The sequence below is a fragment of the Wolffia australiana genome, chromosome 9 (genome assembly GCF_029677425.1).
Source record: "Wolffia australiana isolate 7733 chromosome 9, ASM2967742v1".
NCBI classification, from domain to species: Eukaryota; Viridiplantae; Streptophyta; class Magnoliopsida; order Alismatales; family Araceae; genus Wolffia; species Wolffia australiana.
The window spans coordinates 12809898-12817792 of NC_135843.1; positions in this window are offsets into that span (position 1 = coordinate 12809898).

Sequence of the window (7895 nt, forward strand, 5' to 3'; positions counted from 1 at the left end):
TCATATTATCTTGGTTTTCTTATTTATTTTTATGTTCTGTTTCCTTCTTCCTTTTCATCTTCCTTTCTTATTCTTAAAGTATTCTTTTATTATTATTTTTTTTAATATTTTCATGTTGGCCTTGTAGTAATATTCTAATATTCATCTTTTTTTATTGTTATTTTAATGTTCTTTTCATCTTCGAAGTTGCACTTAGCTAAGCATTGCATCTAGTTTTGGGGTTTTCTTTTTACTGGTATACCTGATTGCATTGGGCTGAACAAGGCTGCACCTAAACCAGACAAAATTTTAGGTAAGGTTTAGATCCTTGCTAATAACCAGGACTGGACTAAGACTTTTAAACCCTAATACTCATCAAATGAGTGAGACTGGATAATTTTATCCTTTTCAGATATCTTGATGTCCTTCTCGAATATCCTTGGAATAGAAATTTTAAGAATATATGTTTAAAGGTTAGTGGTTTTGTATCGAAGCATATTGAAATGTGCAATTGTCTTGACGTCACTTCACCTCACCCACGTAGTCCCTTCATCTTATCTCATCTTGATATTTTTATCTTGATATTTTTTGTCCTACTTTTTTCTTCTTTTTCTTCTTTGTGTCCTCATTCCTCCCATTCTTTTTTCTTCATATTATCTTGGTTTTCTTATTTATTTTTATGTTCTGTTTCCTTCTTCCTTTTCATCTTCCTTTCTTATTCTTAAAGTATTCTTTTATTATTATTATTTTTTATATTTTCATGTTGGTCTTGTTTTAATATTCTTTTCTTCATCTTTTTTTATTCTTATTTTATTTTTCTTTTCATCTTCAAAGATGCACTTAGCTAAGCATTACATCTATTTTTTTGGATTTTCTTTTTTTACTGGTATACCTGATTGCATTGGGCTGAACAAGGCTGCACCTAAACCAGACAAAATTTTAGGTAAGGTTTAGATCCTTGCTAATAACCAGGACTGGACTAAGACTTTTAAACCCTAATACTCATCAAATGAGTGAGACTGGATAATTTTATCCTTTTCAGATATCTTGATGTCCTTCTCGAATATCCTTGGAATAGAAATTTTAAGAATATATGTTTAAAGGTTAGTGGTTTTGTATCGAAGCATATTGAAATGTGCAATTGTCTTGACGTCACTTCACCTCACCCACGTAGTCCCTTCATCTTATCTCATCTTGATATTTTTATCTTGATATTTTTTGTCCTACTTTTTTCTTCTTTTTCTTCTTTGTGTCCTCATTCCTCCCATTCTTTTTCTTCATATTATCTTGGTTTTCTTATTTATTTTTATGTTCTGTTTCCTTCTTCCTTTTCATCTTCCTTTCTTATTCTTAAAGTATTCTTTTATTATTATTATTTTTATATTTTCATGTTGGTCTTGTTTTAATATTCTTTTCTTCATCTTTTTTATTCTTATTTTATTTTTCTTTTCATCTTCAAAGATGCACTTAGCTAAGCATTACATCTATTTTTTGGATTTTCTTTTTACTGGTATACCTGATTGCATTGGGCTGAACAAGGCTGCACCTAAACCAGACAAAATTTTAGGTAAGGTTTAGATCCTTGCTAATAACCAGGACTGGACTAAGACTTTTAAACCTAATACTCATCAAATGAGTGAGACTGGATAATTTTATCCTTTCAGATATCTTGATGTCCTTCTCGAATATCCTTGGAATAGAAATTTTAAGAATATATGTTTAAAGGTTAGTGGTTTTGTATCGAAGCATATTGAAATGTGCAATTGTCTTGACGTCACTTCACCTCACCCACGTAGTCCCTTCATCTTATCTCATCTTGATATTTTTATCTTGATATTTTTGTCCTACTTTTTTCTTCTTTTTCTTCTTTGTGTCCTCCTTCCTCCCATTCTTTTTTCTTCATATTATCTTGGTTTTCTTATTTATTTTTATGTTCTGTTTCCTTCTTCCTTTTCATCTTCCTTTCTTATTCTTAAAGTATTCTTTTATTATTATTATTTTTTATATTTTCATGTTGGTCTTGTTTTAATATTCTTTTCTTCATCTTTTTTTATTCTTATTTTATTTTTCTTTTCATCTTCAAAGATGCACTTAGCTAAGCATTACATCTATTTTTGGATTTTCTTTTTACTGGTATACCTGATTGCATTGGGCTGAACAAGGCTGCACCTAAACCAGACAAAATTTTAGGTAAGGTTTAGATCCTTGCTAATAACCAGGACTGGACTAAGACTTTTAAACCCTAATACTCATCAAATGAGTGAGACTGGATAATTTTATCCTTTTCAGATATCTTGATGTCCTTCTCGAATATCCTTGGAATAGAAATTTTAAGAATATATGTTTAAAGGTTAGTGGTTTTGTATCAAGCATATTGAAATGTGCAATTGTCTTGACGTCACTTCACCTCACCCACGTAGTCCCTTCATCTTATCTCATCTTGATATTTTTATCTTGATATTTTTGTCCTACTTTTTCTTCTTTTTCTTCTTTGTGTCCTCATTCCTCCCATTCTTTTTCTTCATATTATCTTGGTTTTCTTATTTATTTTTATGTTCTGTTTCCTTCTTCCTTTTCATCTTCCTTTCTTATTCTTAAAGTATTCTTTTATTATTATTATTTTTATATTTTCATGTTGGTCTTGTTTTAATATTCTTTTCTTCATCTTTTTTATTCTTATTTTATTTTCTTTTCATCTTCAAAGATGCACTTAGCTAAGCATTACATCTATTTTTTGGATTTTCTTTTTACTGGTATACCTGATTGCATTGGGCTGAACAAGGCTGCACCTAAACCAGACAAAATTTTAGGTAAGGTTTAGATCCTTGCTAATAACCAGGACTGGACTAAGACTTTTAAACCCTAATACTCATCAAATGAGTGAGACTGGATAATTTTATCCTTTTCAGATATCTTGATGTCCTTCTCGAATATCCTTGGAATAGAAATTTTAAGAATATATGTTTAAAGGTTAGTGGTTTTGTATCGAAGCATATTGAAATGTGCAATTGTCTTGACGTCACTTCACCTCACCCACGTAGTCCCTTCATCTTATCTCATCTTGATATTTTTATCTTGATATTTTTGTCCTACTTTTTCTCTTCTTTTTCTTCTTTGTGTCCTCATTCCTCCCATTCTTTTTTCTTCATATTATCTTGGTTTTCTTATTTATTTTTATGTTCTGTTTCCTTCTTCCTTTTCATCTTCCTTTCTTATTCTTAAAGTATTCTTTTATTATTATTATTTTTTATATTTTCATGTTGGTCTTGTTTTAATATTCTTTTCTTCATCTTTTTTTATTCTTATTTTATTTTTCTTTTCATCTTCAAAGATGCACTTAGCTAAGCATTACATCTGTTTTTTGGATTTTCTTTTTACTGGTATACCTGATTGCATTGGGCTGAACAAGGCTGCACCTAAACCAGACAAAATTTTAGGTAAGGTTTAGATCCTTGCTAATAACCAGGACTGGACTAAGACTTTTAAACCCTAATACTCATCAAATGAGTGAGACTGGATAATTTTATCCTTTTCAGATATCTTGATGTCCTTCTCGAATATCCTTGGAATAGAAATTTTAAGAATATATGTTTAAAGGTTAGTGGTTTTGTATCGAAGCATATTGAAATGTGCAATTGTCTTGACGTCACTTCACCTCACCCACGTAGTCCCTTCATCTTATCTCATCTTGATATTTTTATCTTGATATTTTTTGTCCTACTTTTTTCTTCTTTTTCTTCTTTGTGTCCTCATTCCTCCCATTCTTTTTTCTTCATATTATCTTGGTTTTCTTATTTATTTTTATGTTCTGTTTCCTTCTTCCTTTTCATCTTCCTTTCTTATTCTTAAAGTATTCTTTTATTATTATTATTTTTTATATTTTCATGTTGGTCTTGTTTTAATATTCTTTTCTTCATCTTTTTTATTCTTATTTTATTTTTCTTTTCATCTTCAAAGATGCACTTAGCTAAGCATTACATCTATTTTTGGATTTTCTTTTTACTGGTATACCTGATTGCATTGGGCTGAACAAGGCTGCACCTAAACCAGACAAAATTTTAGGTAAGGTTTAGATCCTTGCTAATAACCAGGACTGGACTAAGACTTTAAACCCTAATACTCATCAAATGAGTGAGACTGGATAATTTTATCCTTTTCAGATATCTTGATGTCCTTCTCGAATATCCTTGGAATAGAAATTTTAAGAATATATGTTTAAAGGTTAGTGGTTTTGTATCGAAGCATATTGAAATGTGCAATTGTCTTGACGTCACTTCACCTCACCCACGTAGTCCTTCATCTTATCTCATCTTGATATTTTTATCTTGATATTTTTGTACTACTTTTTTATTCTTTTACTTCTTTGTGTACTCATTACTATCTTTCTTTATTATTCATATTATCTAAATTTTCTTATTTATTTTTATGTTCTGTTTCCTTCTTAAATTTCATCTTCATTTCTTATTCTTAAAGTATTCTTTTATTATTATTATTTTTATATTTTCATGTTGGTCTTGTTTTAATATTCTTTTCTTCATCTTTTTTATTCTTATTTTATTTTTCTTTTCATCTTCAAAGATGCACTTAGCTAAGCATTACATCTATTTTTGGATTTTCTTTTTTACTGGTATACCTGATTGCATTGGGCTGAACAAGGCTGCACCTAAACCAGACAAAATTTTAGGTAAGGTTTAGATCCTTGCTAATAACCAGGACTGGACTAAGACTTTTAAACCCTAATACTCATCAAATGAGTGAGACTGGATAATTTTATCCTTTTCAGATATCTTGATGTCCTTCTCGAATATCCTTGGAATAGAAATTTTAAGAATATATGTTTAAAGGTTAGTGGTTTTGTATCGAGCATATTGAAATGTGCAATTGTCTTGACGTCACTTCACCTCACCCACGTAGTCCCTTCATCTTATCTCATCTTGATATTTTTATCTTGATATTTTTGTCCTACTTTTTCTTCTTTTTCTTCTTTGTGTCCTCATTCCTCCCATTCTTTTTCTTCATATTATCTTGGTTTTCTTATTTATTTTTATGTTCTGTTTCCTTCTTCCTTTTCATCTTCCTTTCTTATTCTTAAAGTATTCTTTTATTATTATTATTTTTATATTTTCATGTTGGTCTTGTTTTAATATTCTTTTCTTCATCTTTTTTATTCTTATTTTATTTTTCTTTTCATCTTCAAAGATGCACTTAGCTAAGCATTACATCTATTTTTTGGATTTTCTTTTTACTGGTATACCTGATTGCATTGGGCTGAACAAGGCTGCACCTAAACCAGACAAAATTTTAGGTAAGGTTTAGATCCTTGCTAATAACCAGGACTGGACTAAGACTTTTAAACCCTAATACTCATCAAATGAGTGAGACTGGACAATTTTATCCTTTTCAGATATCTTGATGTCCTTCTCGAATATCCTTGGAATAGAAATTTAAAGAATATATGTTTAAAGATTAGTGGTTTTGTATCGAAGCATATTGAAATGTGCAATTGTCTTGACGTCACTTCACCTCACCCACGTAGTCCCTTCATCTTATCTCATCTTGATATTTTTATCTTGATATTTTTGTCCTACTTTTTCTTCTTTTTTTCTTCTTTGTGTCCTCATTCCTCCCATTCTTTTTCTTCATATTATCTTGGTTTTCTTATTTATTTTTATGTTCTGTTTCCTTCTTCCTTTTCATCTTCCTTTCTTATTCTTAAAGTATTCTTTTATTATTATTATTTTTATATTTTCATGTTGGTCTTGTTTTAATATTCTTTTCTTCATCTTTTTTATTCTTATTTTATTTTTCTTTTCATCTTCAAAGATGCACTTAGCTAAGCATTACATCTATTTTTGGATTTTCTTTTTTTACTGGTATACCTGATTGCATTGGGCTGAACAAGGCTGCACCTAAACCAGACAAAATTTTAGGTAAGGTTTAGATCCTTGCTAATAACCAGGACTGGACTAAGACTTTTAAACCCTAATACTCATCAAATGAGTGAGACTGGATAATTTTATCCTTTTCAGATATCTTGATGTCCTTCTCGAATATCCTTGGAATAGAAATTTTAAGAATATATGTTTAAAGGTTAGTGGTTTTGTATCGAAGCATATTGAAATGTGCAATTGTCTTGACGTCACTTCACCTCACCCACGTAGTCCCTTCATCTTATCTCATCTTGATATTTTTATCTTGATATTTTTTGTCCTACTTTTTTCTTCTTTTTCTTCTTTGTGTCCTCATTCCTCCCATTCTTTTTTCTTCATATTATCTTGGTTTTCTTATTTATTTTTATGTTCTGTTTCCTTCTTCCTTTTCATCTTCCTTTCTTATTCTTAAAGTATTCTTTTATTATTATTATTTTTTATATTTTCATGTTGGTCTTGTTTTAATATTCTTTTCTTCATCTGTTTTTTTTCTAATTTTGTTTTTTTTTTCATCTTCAAAGCTTCTCTTGGTTAAGCATTCCCAATTTTTTTTTGGATTTTCTTTTTTTACTGGTATACCTGATTGCATTGGGCTGAACAAGGCTGCACCTAAACCAGACAAAATTTTAGGTAAGGTTTAGATCCTTGCTAATAACCAGGACTGGACTAAGACTTTTAAACCCTAATACTCATCAAATGAGTGAGACTGGATAATTTTATCCTTTTCAGATATCTTGATGTCCTTCTCGAATATCCTTGGAATAGAAATTTTAAGAATATATGTTTAAAGGTTAGTGGTTTTGTATCGAAGCATATTGAAATGTGCAATTGTCTTGACGTCACTTCACCTCACCCACGTAGTCCCTTCATCTTATCTCATCTTGATATTTTTATCTTGATATTTTTTGTCCTACTTTTTTCTTCTTTTTCTTCTTTGTGTCCTCATTCCTCCCATTCTTTTTTCTTCATATTATCTTGGTTTTCTTATTTATTTTTATGTTCTGTTTCCTTCTTCCTTTTCATCTTCCTTTCTTATTCTTAAAGTATTCTTTTATTATTATTATTTTTTATATTTTCATGTTGGTCTTGTTTTAATATTCTTTTCTTCATCTTTTTTTATTCTTATTTTATTTTTCTTTTCATCTTCAAAGATGCACTTAGCTAAGCATTACATCTATTTTTTTGGATTTTCTTTTTTTACTGGTATACCTGATTGCATTGGGCTGAACAAGGCTGCACCTAAACCAGACAAAATTTTAGGTAAGGTTTAGATCCTTGCTAATAACCAGGACTGGACTAAGACTTTTAAACCCTAATACTCATCAAATGAGTGAGACTGGATAATTTTATCCTTTTCAGATATCTTGATGTCCTTCTCGAATATCCTTGGAATAGAAATTTTAAGAATATATGTTTAAAGGTTAGTGGTTTTGTATCGAAGCATATTGAAATGTGCAATTGTCTTGACGTCACTTCACCTCACCCACGTAGTCCCTTCATCTTATCTCATCTTGATATTTTTATCTTGATATTTTTTGTCCTACTTTTTTCTTCTTTTTCTTCTTTGTGTCCTCATTCCTCCCATTCTTTTTCTTCATATTATCTTGGTTTTCTTATTTATTTTTATGTTCTGTTTCCTTCTTCCTTTTCATCTTCCTTTCTTATTCTTAAAGTATTCTTTTATTATTATTATTTTTATATTTTCATGTTGGTCTTGTTTTAATATTCTTTTCTTCATCTTTTTATTCTTATTTTATTTTTCTTTTCATCTTCAAAGATGCACTTAGCTAAGCATTACATCTATTTTTTGGATTTTCTTTTTTTACTGGTATACCTGATTGCATTGGGCTGAACAAGGCTGCACCTAAACCAGACAAAATTTTAGGTAAGGTTTAGATCCTTGCTAATAACCAGGACTGGACTAAGACTTTTAAACCCTAATACTCATCAAATGAGTGAGACTGGATAATTTTATCCTTTTCAGAT